Genomic DNA, 22,122 nt, shown 5'->3' on the forward strand with positions numbered 1-22,122 from the left:
AGTAATTCAATGTATTGTCAGAAACCATATAAAACAGCATAAAACATTATCAGCATAAAACAACACTACCATTTGGAGGGAGGGAAACTTCAGTGCTGATGCTTTGGCTAAGGCAGGAGCATCTCTACAACCGCATGAAGCTACCTGGACAAATGGCAGACCTACATGGTTGGTCGCAGAAGTAGGAAGCACCTTTTGATAGGCTTTTTAGATTTGATTAATTGTATCCTACCCCCAAGTTTGTTGACAATGAGCTGGGAGTCACTGAAGACAGTTAGACTCGAGATGCCGAGCTCCCGAGCCATGTTAAGCCCAGAAGACTTTGTAATTATTATTCTGATCGTGTGTGCGTAGAAGTAAGGCCTAAGCTTCTTAACTGAGAACACTAATGAAAGGGTAGACAAGTCGATCTAGGAGTACCTCGTCTCTCGCGTCGAGCAGAGTTCAGCTGACGGTACACCTGATGTTGTGAATACAAACTCCCACAGAATTCTAATCATCTAGACATAGATTTATTTATTATAAATTTAGGCGAATATCATTTTGTCACATTCGCACACAATTTCAGTCAGCAAGCCCTTGAACTCGGTAAGCATGATTAAACAATGGCAGACTTGAGCGTGAATACAAAGGGCAGCAGAGAAACTCTGACAAGGAATACAAAGGGCAGCAGCAGCAATGAAGACGAACCGAAACCAAATGACAAATCTAAAGTAGAAGCATAGAGAGATAAAGCGAGACTTTTACTGTTGCAGTATGGAGATAACAGGTTTAAACACTTAGTCATGCCAACTGATAACTCGGAAGGGGAGACTACAACAGCTAAGGATGACATGCAACCAAGAATAGATGATGCAAGGGAATCCACCTAGAATCTTACAAGATAAATTCTCGCAAGCTCTCTTGTATAATCAACCCTACTGGAATCTAAAAAAAAAGGAAACCACAAATCAACAAAATCCACTCAAACTAAACTTGGCCTTCTGCCACAAGTCCAACCTCCCCAGGCACAGCCTCTTTGCTTGGAATCCACCAGTACATGGATACTAGCTTCTTTAGGACTTTCAAGAAACTAAGACGGTAAAACAATAGCTTGCATGCATGTACAAACAAAAGCAAAATAAAATTAAGAGAAATACGTACCAGAAATTCAGGTGTAAGTCTACTTTTTACAAAAGTATCCCAATCTTCTTGACTGATTACTTTTCTATACAACTTTGGTATTTTCTTGAGTCTCTTCGGTTTATTCTTAAAAGGTAAGATGTACCGTCTAGTAAGACGAGACTTGAATGCTTTCCACAACCTGCCCATCGCACTTGTACGAATAGATCTTTCGTTTGTGTCCAACTTAAATTTTTCCTATTTGTAGGTAGCATATTAGTTAATCATGTAAACAAAATGAAATTAGCTTATAAAGCATTAGATTAATGTACCTTCAAAGAGATCCACAAATTTTTCTTCAATGTTGGTGATACATCTTTCCAATTAGTTATTGTAATCCTTACTCTTGCCCTCACCAAGTAGCCTCCATAACTACCGATGTCAGTTCCACCTTGACCAATTGGTTGCCCAGATTCATTATAAACAACTCCTTGATATTCACCCTTTTTCAATTTTTTATTTTTACACACTTTGCGCTCTTGACTTTCCGTTTTTGCTTGAACCTTTTGCTCTTTGCCGTCAACTTCCATATCTTTTGAGCCCAACCGCTTCTCACGAGTCGAATGGTCTTCAAAGCCATCTTCCGAAGTTTGAATGCCCTTGTGAACCATCTTTGGAGTTGAATGATCTTCGAGCCATCTTCCGAAGTCGAATTCTCTTGAATTTGAATACTCTTGTGATTCTGAATGCTCTTCTGGATCCATGAGTGTACCTGTAAAGACCATTTTTGTTTTTGCAAGGTTTGTCAATATATATATATGTATATATATAAAGCTTCCATATATAAAGCTTCCACCAAGTAGGTCTTTAATTGTTTAGAAATGTAAACATGCAAATGTAAACAGCACTAGTCATCTCAGTTTAGCTGTAAGTTTAACACAAAAACTTGAAACATTCTTAAAAACGATAAAAAAAACAACAAAAAAATAAGAAAAAAAGAAAAGAAAAGTCCCATAATGACTAGTAAGAAGTCTTATTTAACTTAAAGAAAAAACTCATTCGGGCTCGACCCAAATCCCTTCACAATTTTCACGAGCATAAAGGCAATGGCAATTCATTAGCTAAATCAAAGGAGTCAATAGTTGGCGTACTTAATGCGTAATGGAATCATCATCGAACCCAAAGCATCATCGTTCTTATTGCGATAGTCTCTTTCGGGGAGTTGCAAGGACAAGTGACCATCCCATATTTAGTTGGTCACTCACATAAAAACTTGCTTGGCTTGGGACGCTTAAAATAAAAGGGTCGAACTTGTGGCCAACTTTACCAAGTTGCCACGGATGTGAAACCCAATTCATCAACCTTAATGCCTCTCTTTTTGTCAACCCAATCACACTTGAAAATAGGAATCTCGAAGGTCAAGTAATCCAACACCCATACTTGATAAGCACACCATAAAAGCACATATCGAAATTACGAGATTCTTGTCCTTGGCACTAGAAATCTGCATTCTTTGAGGGCCACTACACCGACTCCAATTGTTTTGGTTGACTAGTTTAGCTTCTCGGTCTTTTTTGTGTGATAGCGAAAACCCTTAACTTCATATCCGGAATATTTTAGCACATCTAGACTAGGTCCCATGGCCAAAAACTGCAACGTTTGAGGAGACTTTGTTATTTGGTATGTCTTGCTCTTCCTCAACCTGGTTCTCAAACAATATTAAGAACAGTGTTTTAATTTTTAAGTAACAATAGAGTGTTAACAAAACATACCTTTTGGCGAAGCCAATTAATAAAGGTCGCGATTATGCTTTCGGCTTTTATCCATTTTACACCCTTGCGATGATTTTGAAGCCTTAGGTAGTCCATATGCTCCCTTTTATGTTAATAATTAAAAGAATACAAGTATTAACTACCGGCTCCCTTATAGAAGCGTTGGAGATAAACATCTAGTTAAATTGAACTATTGTGCGTTTATCTACTTACTTGATATAAAATTTGAACTTCTTTCATGTTTTCCAACACATAAAGATGTGCTTGTTGCCGGGACTTCTCATCAACTTCAACAACATGCGAACCCCAATCGGTCTTCCACCGCAAATTGTATCTCCATCTTCCAAATCATTGTCGTCATGTTTCTTGTGGAAGGAACTCCAATTGCATCTACTTCACTCAAGAATTCAGCACAAAACTTCAAGCGGCTTCTTTACGCAATATAATTCTCCGCCATACATCCTTCCGGGCCGGTTTTGATTCCTAACATATCCCTTTAACACCATCATGTACCTAGAAAGTTTTTAAAGCTTTAAACCTTTGATACGTGCATTGTGAGACATTTAATAAATAAATTAAAAAATCATTAACTTACCTCTCAAAGGGATACATCCATCGAAAAAAACTGGACCACATAGCTCGACCTCCCTTACAAGATGAATCATCAAATGCACCATGATGTCGAAGAATGATGGTGGGAAAAACTTTTCTAACAAACACAAAGTTACCACCAAATCTTTCGAATATTATCCAATTTCGACACATCCACTATTTTTGTGCAAAGAGCATTAAAGAAGAAGCATAACCGAATAATGGTATACCTCACATGCTTTGGCAACACCGATCGTATCGCCCACGGGGAAGAAGTTGTTGCATTAGTCGGTGGCAATCATGAGATTTAAGACCATATAATTTCAAATCTTTCATTGAAACACAAGATTTGAAATTAGAACAATATCCATCCGGGACCTTGGCCAAAAACAAGCGATTGTTGCAAACTTCCTCTTTCTCTTCTCTAGATAATGTATAACATCTTTGGCGGTAGGTAGAATCTTGTCCCTCTCTTCTCTCGGTGCTAGTTCTTCCCTTAAGTGCATCTCTACAAGGTCAAGTCGGCTTTGAAGTGAATCCTTTGTTTTCAATGGAATATTAAGCAAAGTCCCAATGATGCTATCACACACATTTTTCTCAATATGCATGACATCAAGTTATGTCTCAAAGCAAATGTCTCGATAAAGGCAACTCAAAAAATATAGATCTCTTTTTTCCAAATGACCTTCCTCATGATTTTTGTGTACACCATCGGTTTTCCTCGCTTTGGTGTTTTAGTATCCTTAGAACTTATTTGCTCCTTTCCCCTTTTTTCTTTTCTTTGAACCTTTGGACCTAATTCGCGCCTTCTCCTTCTTTGATTTTTTTTGACTTTCTAGCACTTTCTCGGTGGCTTTCCCCATGAGTTTTGAAATGCTCAACTTTTGTGAAGATTTGCACCCCATTCAATGATTACGGACTTGATCGCAGCTCTTGCTTACCATTAAATGGTCTTTTCTCCTTTCGGTGCGGATGGTTTTTCGGAAGCCATCTCACCGTATTACTGGTATACATTCTTCTTGCCGTGTTTCAATCTAATAGAATCTGTATTTTCCCGCATCTTTGGACAAGCAAGATACCCTTGGACGGTCAACCGACTAAGTTTCCAAAGGCGGGAAAATCAGCGATTGTCCACAATAGCACAGCCCTAAGTATAAAGGATTCTTGCTTATAGGCATCATATACCTCAACACCGGGCTGCCATAACAACCGAAGATCTTCAATCAAAGGTGCAAGATAAACATCAATGTTGTTACCGGGTTGGTGCGGACTGATATCAACAATGTTAACATTAAGAACTTTCTCTTCATGCACGCGACCATGGTGGCGGGTTGTAAGTCGCCAATATAACGGGCCAACAACTATGTCTGCTGCTAAGAGAGGCTGGTATGGATTAAAGCCATCGGTTGAAAGTGCAAACCGAAGACTTCTCGAATCGGTACCAAACTCGGCCAAGATTGATCGGCGTGTCTCCATGCTTGGGAATTTTGGGTGACTCATTTGACCATCAACTACCTCTCTTTCATTCGCATGCCATACCAAATTCTTAGCCGTTTCAACAGATTGAAACATTTTTTTTAAGTCTAGGGATTATTGGGAAATACCATAGTACTTTTTTTGGAACACTATAATTTTTGGTCGGGGATTATTCTTTTCACCTTATACCTTGACGCTCCACATGTAGGACAAGTAGTTCTATCCTTGTTTATTAAACCTCTATAGAGAATACAATCATTGGGACATGCGTGAATCTTCTCATGCTTTATTCCAAAAACAGACAAAGTTTCCTTCGCCTCTCTCATGGTCAAAGGCATTTCATTGCAATCACGGGAGCATATCCTTAAACAGAGCCAACACCACCATAGAAGCTTTTATCGGACCACCCACTCATTGCCTTCACATTGAAAAGCTTAACCAGAGATGATAACTTGGTGTATTTTTTACACCCGTCGTACAAAGGTAAATCAGCTTCTTCAATCAGTTCACAAAGTTTTTCAGGGTTCCCCATGAAAGTCTCCCCGAGTGGCCTCAAACATTTTTGGCGAGGTTTGCGGCCTAATCAAGCCCACCCTCATCAAAACCTTCCTCTGACTCCCTACTCGATGCTGACTCCTTTGGAGCATCTTCCCCATGCCACACCCATGTGCAATACGTTTGTTCAATCCCTTTCGTTCTCAGATGACGTCCCACCTCCACTATATCAAATTCGTACATATTCCCACATTCAATGCATGGACAGGGTATACAATTCTTACGTTTTGCATTATCAAAAGCAAATGTAAGAAACTGATTAACGCCTTCTACATATTCAGTAGAAAATATATCTCTCGACATCCATGACTTGTCCATCTCAAGCTACCAAAACAAAATACGATAAGTCCTTATTGTCGACAAACAAGCAAATACGAAAATAGAGTTAACTGAAAAATATAGTCTAGTTTAAAATTAAAAAACAAAAAATCATGTTAGATAACCATTTGTGAAACCTTCGTTTATAGCCCCTAAAGTAAACCTTCGTTTCATAAACCTTCGTTTATAGCCCCTAAAGTAAACCTTCGTTTATAGCCCCTAAAGTAAACCTTCGTTTCATAAACCAAAAAAATAAAACACTAACGACCACCTCAAATCAGGAATAAAGCACAAATTGTAAAAAAAAATCCAAATCAAATGAAAACCCATACCTTACTTTTACATTACTTTTACATTTTTTAGAAGACATCATATACTCATTTTTTTTCATATACTCATTGACTGATCCAGGTAGGGAACGGGAAAAGCAATGGTAGTTTGAGACTTATTCCCTTTCTTGTAGTTGGAAAGATCGTGCCATGCAGTAGTCATTCTTATACATAGCTAGGTACAAAATGCGATATTCTTATTTATGCAAAGAACTGTTATACAAAATTGTTCCTATTGAAAAAATATAGGACCGTGCCTAGTATTTTTGTGAAAGATTATCTGTATATAGTAGTTAAAAATGAACAAGAAAGCACCCATTTGGAAAGGGTTGAGCGGAACTATGTAAAACTTCAAGAACTTCACAAAAGCATGGGACAATGAGAATAATTTTGTACCTTCGTTGTACCTTGCGCTTAATTATAAATGAAAATTGAAGTTCTCTTATTTCCCCATCCATTGATCCATGTAGACATGTAGTGATTGTCTCGGAATGAGAGTAGTATGAGACAGCAAATCAATTTCGTATAATTATGTATCTTAGTTAAAAGTAAACAAACTTAGACGTTATATCAATTTTTCCAGTAAATTTTTTCGATCTACAGAGTTAACTTAAACATAAAGCTTAAATATTAGGTTATTGCAGTTTCTGTTCATTATGTATTTATGCTGTGTAAAATTTCAAAGTGAAGTAATTCTATTTTATTTCTTAAAAAAACAAGATTCAACAGCAAGGATCTGTGCAGACTGGACTTGTCACAAAAAACAAAATTATACCCCAATTCAGATCCAAACACCGGCATGGAGTGATATCTTCACCGCATGCGTCTGAATATATTTTTTCCATTGATTTCATGTTTTCATTCACAAATTTTACAGAGAATTCCTACATAAGTAAAAGACCTTACGTAAAAGACCTTACTTCTCCCTCCAAACCCAGTACGTTCAGACAGGAACTTCTGTACAAGTTCTTCAAGGATTCCCAATAAAAACTAAATCCTACTCTATTGTATGCACTTCCTACCACATCTCTCTATGCTTTCAACCTGAGCTTACCGTATACTCTTCTTCCAACTCACAAACATCTCTCCACAATTCTAAGTACCAAACCGACTTAGTTGATTTTTGCCAGGGACCAACGACCGTTGTTACTTTTCAATACACCAATATGTTTAAAACTGTGAAGATGAGCTCTGAAATTCAAATAGTCCTACCTAAGTTTCACTCTCAACTCTGAACTTGTTTGCCTCAAAGTTTCTTACTCTAAGGAGCATAAAAACATCAATTAGAACTTACAAAACATATAAACATGCAGACCAAACTTGATGTGTATCAAATACTTGTCATAAAAACAAGATTTACAGAGAATTCCTACATAAGTAAAAGACCTTACTTCTCCCTCCAAACCCAGTAAGTTCTTCAAGGATTCCCAATAAAAAATAAAACACTAACGACCACCTCAAATCAGGAATAAAGCACAAATTGTAAAAAAAAATCCAAATCAAATGAAAACCCATACCTTACTTGATTTAACTGGATATTGTTGTTCGAGAGAGCTGTGAACACGTAGAAATCCTAACCACAATCAATTGAAATTCCCCTGTTCCAAAAAAAATATTGGTATACAACTCAAAAACCAAAACTTTTTACTGCAACAAATTCAAAATCGAATAGAGATAAAGAACTAACCTTGTCTGTCTTCAATTACCGAACTGAATTTTGGAGAGGTAATAAATTTTAGATGGAGAATGAGTGAAGAGAGAGTCGTGAGGAATTGATTTAGGTTGAGAGAGTGAATTGAAGATAGAGTCGCGAAGTCGTGAGGAATTGAAGGAATAAATTTAGGTTGAGAGAGTGAATTGAACGAAGCTCGCGAAGGTTAGCAAAAAAAAACGAAGCTCGCGAAAGTGTTTCTGAAGATAGAATTTGAAGAGTTTCAACTCAAGCGGGAACTGATGAGCGAACGTGGTTACGTGGGTGTGTCGTGTTTTTTTGTTTTTAGTTGAGCTGTGGTCTTAGACAAAAAACTACCTAGGTCATATAATGGGTCAAACGGTCACTTAAGAGTCTGATAATACGTAACTATTTTAGTGAAATAGTCACAAATAGTTCTCCACACATATACACCTTTTTTAGAAAAAACCATTTGTGACCGTTTCGAAAACGCACGTCACTAAAAACTTTATAAAACAGTCACAAAAACCCTTTTATGCCATTTGTGACCGTTTTGAACGAAACGATCATACAAATACTATTTTAAAACAGTCACAAAAAGCCTTTTTTCTACTAGTGTTTTCGCTTTCTCCTTTATAGATTTTGGAGAGAGATCGGTGAAATTGGAGGAGATTGATTCGTAAACACTGATTTTTTTTTGGAGAAGAAGGTAAACATTTCGTGTTTTTTGTTTTTCTGATATTTCGTGTTTTTTGTTTTTCTGATTTCTGAAATTTTGGTTTTTCTGGAATTTCGTTTTTTGGAGAAGAATGGACTATGTCCGTAGGATCAGTTCTGTTGATGCACGAGATGAAAGGTGTGGATCGGCTGTGTCCACAATGTGGCTACAGTACCTGTGGCTCTATCCCCCCCCCCCTTTATATATATAACAGTTTTATATAATATTTACCATTATATTTCAAATAAATATAAATAATGTATTATGATATATCAAGAAGTATCCACAATATTTACGATATTTGTTGATATTTTAGATATATCAATGATATTTGCATGTAAAACAATATCAAATATCTCCAAAGAGAAGAATATATCCACGATACATATCTAGAAATTAAATATTGATAAATACTCATATCCTAATATTTTATACTATGTATGGAGTCATGTTCTGGAGGGAGCTTTTAAAGTTTTCACATTTTCCTTCGTATTGTTTCGTAGAGTTACAAGAATGCCTGCCATAAAAATATACTCTAGCTAGGCCTCTTGCTCTAACATACCAAGCTTCACATATTTTCTAGTGAATGAACCTGGCGCGCAATGCTTTGCCTAAACGTAAATGAGGAAGCGTTGACTATATTTTCGTCGTCACAACCCAATAAACAATTGCTAAACTTTTGGCTACTATAATGCCATGGTAAATTTTTGACAACACCAATTATCTCTCAGCCTTCCAGACAAACCATTAGTGATTCAAACTGTTTTAAGTACTGATAATGTTATATGGTGAGGTTCTTCGTTAACTTTGTCACACAAGTACTCATTAGTTAATCTATATGGAAACACAGTCTAATTTAAATAAGTTATCAGAAATGTTATCTTCATAACAAATCTCAATTACGAATTTAATTAAGTCAATATTCATTGATCTCATAACCTGCCTATATATATAGAAAGTCAACTGTCGCAATTGCGATTGTATGTCATGATCCCCCAGTTGTGGTCTTAGTGCCTCTAGACTATAGGCCGGTCACCCTTTTTATCAACAATAATGCCAACAAGTTTCTCTATAAATACTGGCCATTTGAAGCCAATATAACTCCATTTTCTCTCATACATTTTGAAGTTTGCAAACTCGATCTGGTACGGAAAAGACTTCGGTACTCAGCGGCTTAGTCCAAAGCGGATGAGAACCACACATTTGGTATTTTTTATTTTTTTTAAAATTTGTTTTTTAAAGATCTTTTGTGTGAAAATGCTGATGTGGATATCAAATGTGTGGTCCTCAACTGCTTTGGACACATTTCGGTCCTAAGCCATGAGGACTGAAGCGTGGTACAGCCTATGCCATATATATTTGGTTCAGTTAAAATAATTGTATGTCAATTCAAATACATAACTATAATTCTATAATTTTGCTTATAGGGTTGGTACTTGGTACTTGTTTCTTTGTTTTTTTGCTTTCAGTTTTATCATGAAGTCCTTACGCCTGGCAACCATTGCATTCATGATCTTTGTAGGCTTTGCAGCTGTACAGGCAGCTGATGGAAAAACTGAGGCTACTTCCCAGTTAACTTTGAAAAAGCTAGGTTACATGACTGCACGTAAATTTCAATATCCTAGAGGTACCAATGATGTAAAGGCAAATGATCCTTCCGAAAAAATGGGTGTTGCCGGCGCAAAATTTGCAGTTGGCAATTTACCAATAGAAGTTGGAAACTTACCAGTAGAAGAAAGCAAGAGTGAAAATACTGCGAGCAGAATCAATATCAACAAAGATGATGACACCAACTTTGAGACTTCAAGTAATTATGACGATACTGATCCTTCCGTATCACATACAGATAGAACAGGTCCCCATACAGTTAGGACAGGTACCCACCATGATAACTATAAACGACCAGGTGGACTCCCTTTTACTAAAGGCAATTAGGAGAAGAAGATGATGTGACATAGTGTGCTTCTTTAAAATAATGTGGAACCTGGTAGTCCATCATATAAGTCGTTGGTTTCACCCGGTCGAAGTTGTTTCTTGCTTGTGGTGTGGTGTACAGAGAGCTTTGTGTGTACTGTGTAGTGTGTACCAAGCTTTGTGTGTGAACAGAGAGCCAGTATGCTCTTCATGTTGAATGTGAAAATGAAAATAAATAACTAAACATCATATGGCATATTGGCATCTAAATTATTCTATCCTCACTAAATAACCTGGACTCTTAAATTCATTGGGCTTTTTTCCTATCATTAAATATCTACAAAATTAGGCCCAAACATAGAAATTGACTAGTAATTACGGCTCCGGAGGAGTACCGGGTGAACAATAATTATGGTTTTAGAACAAAAATGGGCTGACATCAGCATTAATCATTAATAATTTCGTTATAAAGACATTTTCGAGCTGATGTAAGTAAATTATTTTTTATTAATACCAATTATGACTTTTTCTATCTACCAAAAAAAACTTCAACTAGTAAAATCTGAGATCTAATTAGTTCTATCTTTGAGCTAAATGATTTGTGTGTTGAGATTAGTGATTTAAGATATGAGAAAACATCTTATTCTCTCATAACAAATATTATTCTTACTTTGTATTATACTTTTTCACTTTCTAATTATAAGTTATTGTTAATTAAAGAATAATTAGGTCAATTTCGACACCGATTCGACAAGCAAGCAATTGAACAACAATTTAATTTCCTTTTCAAAATCTCGAATCTTATGTTAATCAATCATGTAATTTATCTCGATTTCGATATTGTTGTCGTCGATGATATTTTTTAAGTTAGGACTTGAGAGTAGCAATCCGATTGTCAGTACCCTTCACTCTCAACCACTCGTGGCAGGCCACGTGTCTAGACTACAAGTAGGTCGTGCATACGACCTAAGGTCAGGTCGTCCAAACGACCTAGGAAATGTAACCGCTGCAAGCTAGTCAACAACATCATTAATAAGAGATCATTACTTCGTAACGGAAGGAGTAAAAATAATCATCAAGACAGTGCAAAAGGGGGATCTGTGCCTATAAAAGGAGGCGTCTTCTCCACTGTCAATGGAGGCCAATACTCCATATTCTCGATCATCTATCTCCATCTCCCATCCAATCAACCAATCAAAAGCTTGAACTACATCCGACTTGATTTGAGTTCACTAAAGAACTCGATACGTAGGCAGCTCAACATAATCGAGTTCAGTCGAACAAATACTACATCTACACCGATATATATATAAACACCACTATGCATGTATGATATGCACTGCATGTGTATACCAATATGTACACACCATTATGTATGTGTATAACACACATGTAAACACTACTATACATGTGCATAACACATATGCAAACACTACTATGCATGTGTATACCACATATGCACACACTATTATGCATGTGTACACTCTCCACAACATTGCTCGATCGCTTATTTACTGTTTTAGATACACAAACCTGATACTTGAATGGTAAAACGTTGAATTTATTAATCCATTATATTGCTTATGTCGCCCAATACATATATAGTTCGAATTTTGTAAAATATTACACTAAAACACGTTATATATTAATTTCCAAGAATAAACAATGGTGTATTACGTATTGCAAAATTTTCCAGCATCTATTGTTTTCCTTTAGTTTGGTGAAATTGAATAACCAACACTGGGATCGATAAAATATTTTGTTGTATGTGTTAAAATCATTCGGTATATATATAATCGAAACACCATCATGTTCTTGTCTAAATAAAAGTTATACAAGAGAGAAAAAAAAAAAAAAAAAGAAAAAACCTGATGCAAAAAGCAAGACTACAATAACGAGGAGACTGGACTTGAGAAAAGACATTATATTTTCATTTAATTATGGTTTGTTGTTTGCTACAACTATAATTGTTTGTGTTGTGGAGAAGGACGATGTGAGGTTATTTATAAATAGAAAGAAGCTTGGATTGGTAGACTATTTAAAGCTTAAAGATCTTTCTACAATCTTGTCTTAATTATATTGCATTTTCTATGTTATTTCAAAATGTCTTTGTAATTTAATTTGTTTATGTCTTGGGTGTATCTATTATTCTAATCCCCCCCCCCCCCTATAATAATAAAAAAAAAACATTTGTTATCTCTTTTATAATTTTGTTTCCCTGTGCATTTTTTTTTTCTAAGTGCCAAGATTTAGAGAGAATATATCCTCTCCCAATGCATAATGTGAGCGAAAACTATAATGTATTTTGTTGCAAAATTTTGTTTTATGTAGCCCGGGCTATATATATCAGTTTTTGTGACAGTTGAAATGATCTACTTGAGTTCCGTCCTATACAAATTTGGCAAAGGAGGCTACCTTCCTTTAGCCTTCACATCAATCCTTGTGATCATAATGCATGTGTGGAATTATGTGTATTGAAAGACGTACACATATGAAAAGGAGAACAAAATTAATGTCTTCCCTACAAATCAGTATTTGCCCTGAGTTTTTGGTGGCCCAAAGCCAAATCTTACATTGTGAACCTACATATACTAATTTTTCTTTTTATTTTTTAGTTATAAACATAAAAGAAGAAAATTGAATACCTAATCAAACATGAAAGTTAAACAGCATGTTAAGAGTAATTTAGCAGTTCTACTGTTAATCAAATTCCAAAATAGAAAGGAAACTACCAGACGATAACACATTATGGAATGTGTGTTTGAAGGTTAAAGAATCCCACCGTAAACCGCATAACGTATTACAACAACAGTTTAAAGTTCAATCTACTTAACAACAACAAATACAATCGAAATCTAAACTCGGTAAACCCTAACAACCCTCTCAACTATTACATGGCAAAAAGGGCATGCGGTGCCATGAGTGACATCCTCGAGACACCAGAGACAACCTCCGAAATGGCCACAGGGATGATCACCGCTTTCCTTTCGTTTTCCATGCAGATCGTGCATACGTTGGAAGATGTATGCGACACTTCACTACCAACATTGGTCTCGGCCTCGAGATCTTCATCCATCAAATCTTCATGTGGGAAAACTTGAATGGCCTGCGCCCAAATACATAATTGAGGTGGTTCAATAGAAAATATAAAAGTAGCCTAACCCAAAACTACTAGTATACTACATTGCAGTGGGGGTGTAAGCGGAGGAGTGGAGAAAAGAGAGACATGGGTATTGGTGAGAAAGAAGAGAGAGGGAGAGATGGGTTTTGCCGACAATTTAAGAGAAGAAGATAATCCAAAGCATAAACAACAACACTCTATTAGACCTTTTACAAAATTGTCCATTTGAAGGAACTTCACTCAGTGCCGAAGAGAAGATTCCATTACGTGCAAGATTCTGTTTTCCTCAACCCCACGTAATTCTCAAGACTCAAAATGAACAAATCCTAATAAATTAGCCTTTCATTGCCACACTAGAATGAATGTTTTTATCACCTTAGAAAATTAATTAATTTTGCATTGTTTTGTTTAGTCCAACCATTTTAAGTATACTTTCAACAAAACCAAACAATGAAAGCTGACACCAACACCTCGTCAAATCAAATCAATATCTTCTCAAATTCAATAACACATCATACCAATACCAATAACTTTTCGAGCTAAAAAACTATAATAAAGATATAAAGATACTTGGGCAAAATTAAACAAAATAAACTCGCCTTGCCTGCTGAGGGAGGGAAGATTTTGGCAATTGACAAGTACTAATTCCTCTAAACGAAAATCCTATACAATTAAGTGAAAAATTTAAAAAGAAATAATAATAATAAATCAGAGATATAAAGAGTTAGAGATTGACTTTGAAAGGAGGAAAGGTTATAGAGTGCCGGAACAAGATGGTTCAAGCGTTTGGTGAGTTGTGCTACTACATGAACAAGATGAGGGATTCTATGCCGCTACTGATTGCATCTCTCATCTTTCTTCTCTCTATCAAACTATTTTAGTCTCTCCACAGAAATAGTTTTGTTTATGAAAGAAAATTTTGTAGCGAATTAAGCAGCTAATCGTCAACCAAGCAAATGGGTCGCTAGAATATGTTATGGTTTTGTCTTATTTTTCACACCCTCGGCGTGAACGGGGGAGTAGTGGGCGGGGGAGAGGAGGGCTTGGGAGAGAGAGAGAGAGAGGAGTTATGAAGAAGAAGAAGAAGAAGAAGAGAGGTGGTGGGTGGGAGGGCACAAACAGACAGGTAGACAAACAACATTTTGCCAAACTTTCCAAACCTAACTCAAAAACGTTAAGCTACCGCTCACTTGAAAATTAAAATAGTGTTGAATTGTAGGAGTCCATTCCAATCTGAAAGAGGGAATCCTATCGAGCCATAACACAACTTGATGTAGTCATGGTCCCCTAACTCCAAAGCTCTACCCACAATTAATTCAAAATATCAATATTATTTGGTCAAAAATATCGAAATACTCTTTAATTGTTTTGTAAATTTGTACCTTTCAATGGTTGATGGCCTTGAACGAGGATGGGCCATAAAGAAAATTGGAATCAACCTCAAGCTTGGAGTCATCTTCAAAAGTCTTATGACGGCAACAACACGTCAGCCGTGATAAGAAATAATGATCTTTGTTGAAACCTTTCCTTCTTCGCCAACTTTCATAAGTGGTATATTATAGGTTTCACAAGATCATGTGTGTCACACCTCAATTTCGCGAGAATTGAAAAACATTATTTGTCCCCGACTCTTCGATCTCCAAAAGGTGTGACGACTCTCCACTTCCAAAAGCCCATAAACAGGTTTAAAAATATGGATAATTAAAACCAATAAAAATTTTAACTTAAACAAAGTCCTCTTAATTATAAAACAATTTACAAATGAAAATGCAAATAATATTATCTCAACCGAAAATCTATATCACCTCGAGGGAAAAAACAAAACACAACACGAGATGAATGCTAACGCAAAACCACAAGCAAAGAACCGATCTTCTTCAACACTAAACCCTGTCAAGACTTATCAACTATGTTCATTTAATGAACAACCGGATAAAGCAAACATGAATCGGTCAAGATTATAAACAATCTTTGGTGTGAGTAATCCTAAAATACAACATATAATATACATATATATACATAATCCATAATCAAGCAGCTTAGTTCCTCCACCGGGCTTTTAACTTCCAACAACTAGTACAACAACCTTAAGAATAATAATTTAGGCGGTAGTTCCTCCAATCGAGAGCGCCTTTAACTTTCAAACCACTAATATAACATACTTCAAGTACAATAATTAAAGGCGGTAGTTCCTCCACCGGAGCGCCTTTAACTTCCCACTAACCACACAACAAACTATCGCGATCATAAATAAGGCATGTAGTTCCTCCATCGAGTTTTTTAGGTTCTAACTAAACAAATAACCAACCAAACGTATTACCATAATTAGATTATTTCAAGCTTTCTTTGCGTGTCCCTAAAATCACGTCAGTATCTATGTGCTTTACCTGGTTTCCGCTACCACAATCGCTACCATTATTAACATGTACATCCACATGCCCCTTTACATATCGAGCCACTCCGCGGCGTAACCACCCGAGCGGGATGCCGCGACACCGTAAATCCTCACACCGGAAGTTAAAATCTATGTAAGACCGCCACTATTCGATATAAATAAAATATTGCGATCATCGCTTATTTTGCGAATCGGAATAATCAAGTTAATTATTCGGTTACGCCAGAGGCCATTCAAATTTTAATCAAACGTAGGAGGGAGGGCGGCCCGCGCCATTCAAATTTTAACCAAACGAAGGGCCAATCACATGAGTTGTGGTAGTCGTTCTAGGATTTTCGTTACGTGAATTTATTCGTGTGTCATACATTAATGACTCATAAACATTTCTACTATATCAATGCGGCAGTCAATTACCTTATCAGATTTAAGCCATAATATTTTAAACATCTCAATTATATTTCATAATCACTTTCATACTTTCACGTCTGCCAATATATTATTGACAACGCCACACTCCGGTGGCAATATTCACCGCTGCTATATAAAGCATCTCACATATAAAATAATGGGTGTATATACTTTTTTCCAAGATATCGTGATCAATATATTATAACGTATTATATCATGTCATGTCACAATGCTTCCACGATCGTGATACATTATTTATTATAACGTATTAGAATATAATGTCTCCTAACATCTCAATATCGCCACGCGTGTCAAAAATACACAACATCATCATCAAATCTTTTCTAAAATGACTAACCAATTACGGGTTTTCGGTACCATTTTATTTTATGGCTCCATTCATACAATATACAATATAAAACGAAGACAATTAGGCAAATCAAAAAGTCTACAATCAAAGCCCAATATTTATATATATTTTCACACTACTCACGCCAAATCTTAATTAGATAACGACCAACCAAAGTTATCAATATCAACAATATTTTCTTACTATATATATCCATATGATCAAATATGTGAAAAGGAAAAAAGTCAGCGGTCAAAGTCAACCGTCCAATGGTCAACTGGCCAACACGCCATGGTCAAGGTCAAAGTCCACATGTCCCTGGTCAAAGTCAAAGTCCACATGTCCCGGTCAAAGTCAAACCGGTCCGGTCAAAGTCAATGTGTCCCGGTCAAAGTCAAACCGTCTGGTCAAAGTCAACGAGTCATAGTCAAAGTCAATGTGTCCTGGTCAAAGTCAATGTGTCCCCACAAAGTCAAACCTGGTCGTTTTCGAGTGTTTCGACAAGTTTGGTCATAACCATTGCTCATGGGCCATGACAAAATAGCAGGTCATAGCTCATGGTGGCGTCATTGTGGACCTAACCCTGCCTCAAACCTTAACCCGAAAAAGTTTAAACGCGTTTAAAGACTCCAAAGTAGATCTATTTTAAGTCCTATGGACTGGTCCATGCAATATTAGTTACGGGCCCAAAAACTTATACTGAACTGGCCCAAACAGTTAAGTGGTTTCGGCCCAAAAACGTTAATATAAACTGGTCCACAAAACAAAGGCTAAAAAGAATTGGTCCAACACAAAACTGATGTGGTCCGGCCCACTCAACTTAAATTAGAATCCGGGCCCAAACCAACTAAACAAACTAGGCCCAACCGATTTGGCCCAAGCCCAAAATCCAAAAACCGGCCCAAGGCCCAACAGCTAACAGGTGTAGAGAAAATAGAATGCGTCCGGGAGCACCGGATCGCGTTCTCTTTCTTCTCCCTCCAACAGATCCAACACCACCAAATCCGGCCACCACCAAGCTCTAACCGACCGCCCATTTCAACCCCACGGTTTTGACCCTCGTCAAAAACCAAACAACTTTAATACCCACACCACTCCCTTTCCTCCACAGTTGAGATCGCTCCCAAATCTAGATCTAAAAGCTTCTGACCGCCATTAATGGCTTCCCACAGCCCACACAACAGCCCTCACTCACATTCCAACATCAAACAAACATCAAATCCAAACAAAACAGTTCAAACGATTTTAAAAACGCATAAACCCCAAGTTCTTCAGTAATCCAGTAATGGCGTTAACGCCATTAACGCCTCTTCCCCGAGCTCCCAATACATACCCGACCACAGTATTCCATTCCATCCCACAACAGTAATACAACAACCAAAATCCAACTAAAGCAAAACAACAAAAAACCAAAAGCGAATCCAGGGGTTTTCGCTGCCACCATTGACGCTCATGTCGAAGCTTCGACAGTTCTCTCAAATGTATCGACACCCCACACAAAACAAAGATTTAAAACTATGTTGGACGCTTTCTGTGAGGCTGACGCCATTGACGCCTGTTCAAAGTTTGAACAGAGTTCCACAGTTCCAACAGCACAGTATCACAGTATTACAGTTTAATTACAAATCCGAAATTTAAATAAAATTTAATAAAGCAGAATAGCACGAAGTCCAATACAACGGAAAATGAACAGTATCAACACAGAAAACCATAAGTTCGGTTGAAATAAAGAAAATAATACTCACCTGTCAACAAACTCCTCCTACTTAATCCCTCGTCGTCCAACCGTCAAGCATTTCCACCCTCCGTAAATCCAAATTTTCATCTGCTTCCCATTTTAATATTTTATTATTTTATTAACCCTATTTTCTAGAAAAAGTGTTTATATACTTGGTCCCAAACCCAAAGCCCAACACGTAATCGGGCCCAAAACCGTTTCTCGTGATCCCGAAGTCCAATCCCAATTTTGAAAATAAATAATTAATTAATAAATAGAAAAATATGTGATTTATAAACGGGCGCTGCTAAATGATAATGCGTGACGACCGCATTTTGTAAAATTAACAATCAAACAAGTAAAACAAAATGTGGTCATTTCATGATACTATTTCTTTTGCACAAGTGTTTTACTCGAATCAAAGCTAGGTCAAGCCTATCTTTTATCCAGATGCCCCTAACAATATTTTTGTCAAGCAATAGAAGAGGAGTCCCAGATTACGCCACTATAATTAGATTGGGCCTCCATGCCCAAACAAACGCCCACACCCCCACTAAATCGCGAAACCCAGAAAACCTACCCTAACCGGTCATCTCTCTCATGGAAACCCTTCAAACCCTAACGAAAAACCCCAAATTTGAGTTTCAATTCGAAGTTTTAATAAACCTACCAAAGATCGTTTTAATTCGAAGTTTCTCTTCGAAGTGCAAACCCCTTCGAGTGCCCGGATTGAATTACCACAAATAAAAAATCTAATTAAAACCATTCGAAGTTTGTCCAAAAATTCGAAGTTTCTAACCGTTTTTAATTCTGTTTGGACAAACCAATCTAACCACATTGTTGTTAAATCACCACATTCGAAGCTTTAGCAAAAATTGCAAGTTGGGAGAGCGGTGAAAGCTTGAAATTTTATGAAGTTCTTCAATTGAAATTCAGTTGGTTCTTCTTAATTTGCGAAGTTTCTTTTATTATGTAATCATATATATGTGATATGATCATGGTTTGTTGCTTTGAAATGTTATATATGGATTATTAATATGATTCTATGACTCTGCCCAAGAAGAGGCAAAGTGTGGGTAAATTGAGTTTCCATATATCGATTGCTACTCAAGTTAATATTAAAACGTGAAAAATGTGTACCTAGGTCTATGCAATTGATTTTAGAGTCACCACTAACTTTATTAAGGAAAAGTTGAGTAAAACCTATGTGAAGGACTAGCCCTCGAAACTAGATGATTATTGGGTTCGGGAGTCAAGGTAACGATGTGGGAAGGTGTTAGGCACCCACAATCACGGTAAAACCAAATTACCTTTACTTCTATTGAGGTGTAACGTGTTAAGATAGGCAAACGAAGAAAGCTTGAAAAATTAATCTACCAAGTTGGATTAAAAACTAATAACTATATGCTATAATAAAACTAAAAAAAATAGATAACCTAATATGCAATGCTAAAGGAAATAAAAGGAAAAGGAAAGATGTCTTGTTTGGAATATTGCCTCATACTTGATTGTAGATTGATTGATTGATTGATGATAAACTTGATCTTGAATTGACAATTGTGATTTTGGATTGAAACGGTGATTTGAGGAAAAAAAAAAAACTTTTGGTGAAAAGAAGTTTCTACTCAAGATCGACAAGAAGAAAAAAGAAGGCTAAAATGGAGAACTAGAAAAAAAAATGAAGAACAAAAGAAAGAAGGCTATTAGCTCTCGAATAACTAGGTCATTATTAACTCAATTCCTAGCTCTAGCTTGCTCTAGATTATTTTTGGGTGAATGAGACCCATATTTATAGCTTTTTGGGATGGATTCAAATATGGTAATGAGTTTGATCCAATGGTCGAGTGTTGATGAAGAAAAAAATCCAATGGCTTGATCTCTTTTTCTCGGGTTGCACCTCCTAAATCGGCCCTTGATTCAAGAGGTGGGATAAGGGGTGCGATCTTGGCCCTTGATTTTGGATATTTCAGATGGATTAGGGCAAAAAAATCAAGCCCTACACACGTCCTTAATGAGCCCATAATCGGGGGTTTCCAAACATGGCTCCAAAATGGCATATTCTCTGTAATATTCTTGATTTTAGGGATCAAATCAAATCAAACAATAAAGGAAGGTTCTCTAGGTTTTTGGAGGCTTGAAAATGGGCTATAAACCCTAATGAAAAGGTCCAACTCGAGCTGGATCCACAGCCCATGAGCATATGTCCAAATCCAATCAAAAAGGCCCATCTTGACCATTTTATGAACACTGAAAATTCCCTTTGACCGGGTCAAAATTAGGCAAACTCTTCTTCACAAAAAATGTTAATTAATCCATTAGGAAGGTCCATGAACTCTTAAAAATACCCTTGGGTCAAAATCTTACTCCAAAAAAACGTTGCACTCAACAGTGCGCATAACGGGCTGAAACGGGATAGGGCAAGATTAGGGTTTCTGAAATCCAAAAAGAACCTAGGCAAGCTTGTACTCATTTCGAAGGATTTTTCAAGGGGAATTCAAATATGAAATAATCTCATCCAAAGAAAGAGTGGAAAAAACGAGATTTGGGCTCCAAAGGGTTATAGGGGCATTTTGGTCATTTTCAGCTCAAAACTCAGAAAGCAACGAAACTTCAGCCATATATTTAGAACATGATGAGGAGAGTCCAAAAGACGCTAAAAGAAGATGAAAAGAAAGAAGTTTGATATAGAAATGAAGACTATATAAAGCAAATCACCTTATATGATCATATTTAATTCAAGGCAAAATCATTGAATGAATTATGCCTGGAGTGCAAAAATGGGGTGTCTACAGTTGCCCCTCTTTGTTGGAGGTTGCTTGCAACTGAACGGCAAAGCCATGGGGACAAACCATTTTTGTCAAGCTCCAGCCAAAAGATCTCATGCAATTTTTGAAAATTCATTTGAAAAATATTTTTTTGAAATAGGGCTTTTCCCTAGATATTTGAAATCCTTGATTTTTTTCAAGTTGTTTGTGAGGGCTTAAAACTGATTGAATGTTGGTGGATGCATCGAACGGACTTATACCACGCAACATGGCAACTGGATTATCTGTGGAAGCATCGGACGGACTTATACCACAAGACAAAATATCAATGCTAGCGGAAGCATCAGACGGACTTACACCGCGTAACATGATATTGGTTGATTGAAAAATATTTTCTGAAAAATGATGAACAACTTTTTTGAAATCAAAGGACAAATTTTTTTTGAAATCTAATATTTTCAAATTCATTTTGGAAAACTGGTGAAATTAAATGGATAGATCAATTCATTCATGATTTTGACTTGGATTAAAGATTCTCATATAATGGTGATAACCAAACACTGACGAAATGAAAGACTCACCGGGGAGAGCAAGAAGACCCACTGGGGATGGGAGATTCTAAAAGATGATGGAAGAATTACGCATCTAACACTTGCTTGGGGAAGATAAGAGATATCTTTGGAGATGAAAGATGGATGCTGGGGATGATGATATTCAAGTTCAATCAATCAATCAATCAATTACGTTCAAGTATACTTGGGTTGGAAAAGAATCGTCACTACTATGAGTTCAGCCGATCCATCCGTGAGGCTGTCGGTAAAAACTGACATTGTTCTCGCGAACAATTTTAATGTTGCACAAATGGAGTTACCGAAATGATATTAATGATCAAGTGGTTGCCAATAGTGCGGTGAAAAACAA

At 36.7% G+C, this 22,122-nt stretch overlaps 4 long non-coding RNA genes across 5 annotated transcripts; 1 reads left to right on the forward strand and 3 right to left on the reverse strand.

Moving 5' to 3' along the window:
• Positions 1-1,821: 1,821 nt before the first annotated feature.
• On the reverse strand, positions 1,822-8,345 carry LOC147506528 (uncharacterized). Its single transcript, XR_015193802.1, has 3 exons — positions 7,830-8,345; positions 7,660-7,740; positions 1,822-1,873 (listed from the first exon to the last, which is right to left on the reverse strand). It is a non-coding gene; the product is annotated as an uncharacterized LOC147506528 (long non-coding RNA).
• Positions 6,828-7,619, reverse strand: LOC147506529 (uncharacterized). Its single transcript, XR_015193805.1, has 2 exons — positions 7,529-7,619; positions 6,828-7,043 (listed from the first exon to the last, which is right to left on the reverse strand). It is a non-coding gene; the product is annotated as an uncharacterized LOC147506529 (long non-coding RNA).
• A 486-nt stretch (positions 8,346-8,831) lies between the features above and the next one.
• Positions 8,832-10,716, forward strand: LOC147506530 (uncharacterized). The gene is made up of 2 exons (XR_015193803.1): positions 8,832-9,677; positions 10,002-10,716. It is a non-coding gene; the product is annotated as an uncharacterized LOC147506530 (long non-coding RNA).
• Positions 10,717-13,202: 2,486 nt separating this feature from the next.
• On the reverse strand, positions 13,203-14,644 carry LOC147506531 (uncharacterized). Of its 2 annotated transcripts, none has more exons than XR_015193800.1 (2): positions 14,304-14,644; positions 13,203-13,552 (listed from the first exon to the last, which is right to left on the reverse strand). It is a non-coding gene; the product is annotated as an uncharacterized LOC147506531 (long non-coding RNA). The 2 variants fall into 2 exon arrangements; XR_015193801.1 differs by having other exon boundaries at positions 14,172-14,644.
• Positions 14,645-22,122: the final 7,478 nt, after the last annotated feature.

This window comes from Coptis chinensis, chromosome 4 (assembly GCF_015680905.1).
Source record: "Coptis chinensis isolate HL-2020 chromosome 4, ASM1568090v1, whole genome shotgun sequence".
Classification (NCBI taxonomy): domain Eukaryota; kingdom Viridiplantae; phylum Streptophyta; class Magnoliopsida; order Ranunculales; family Ranunculaceae; genus Coptis; species Coptis chinensis.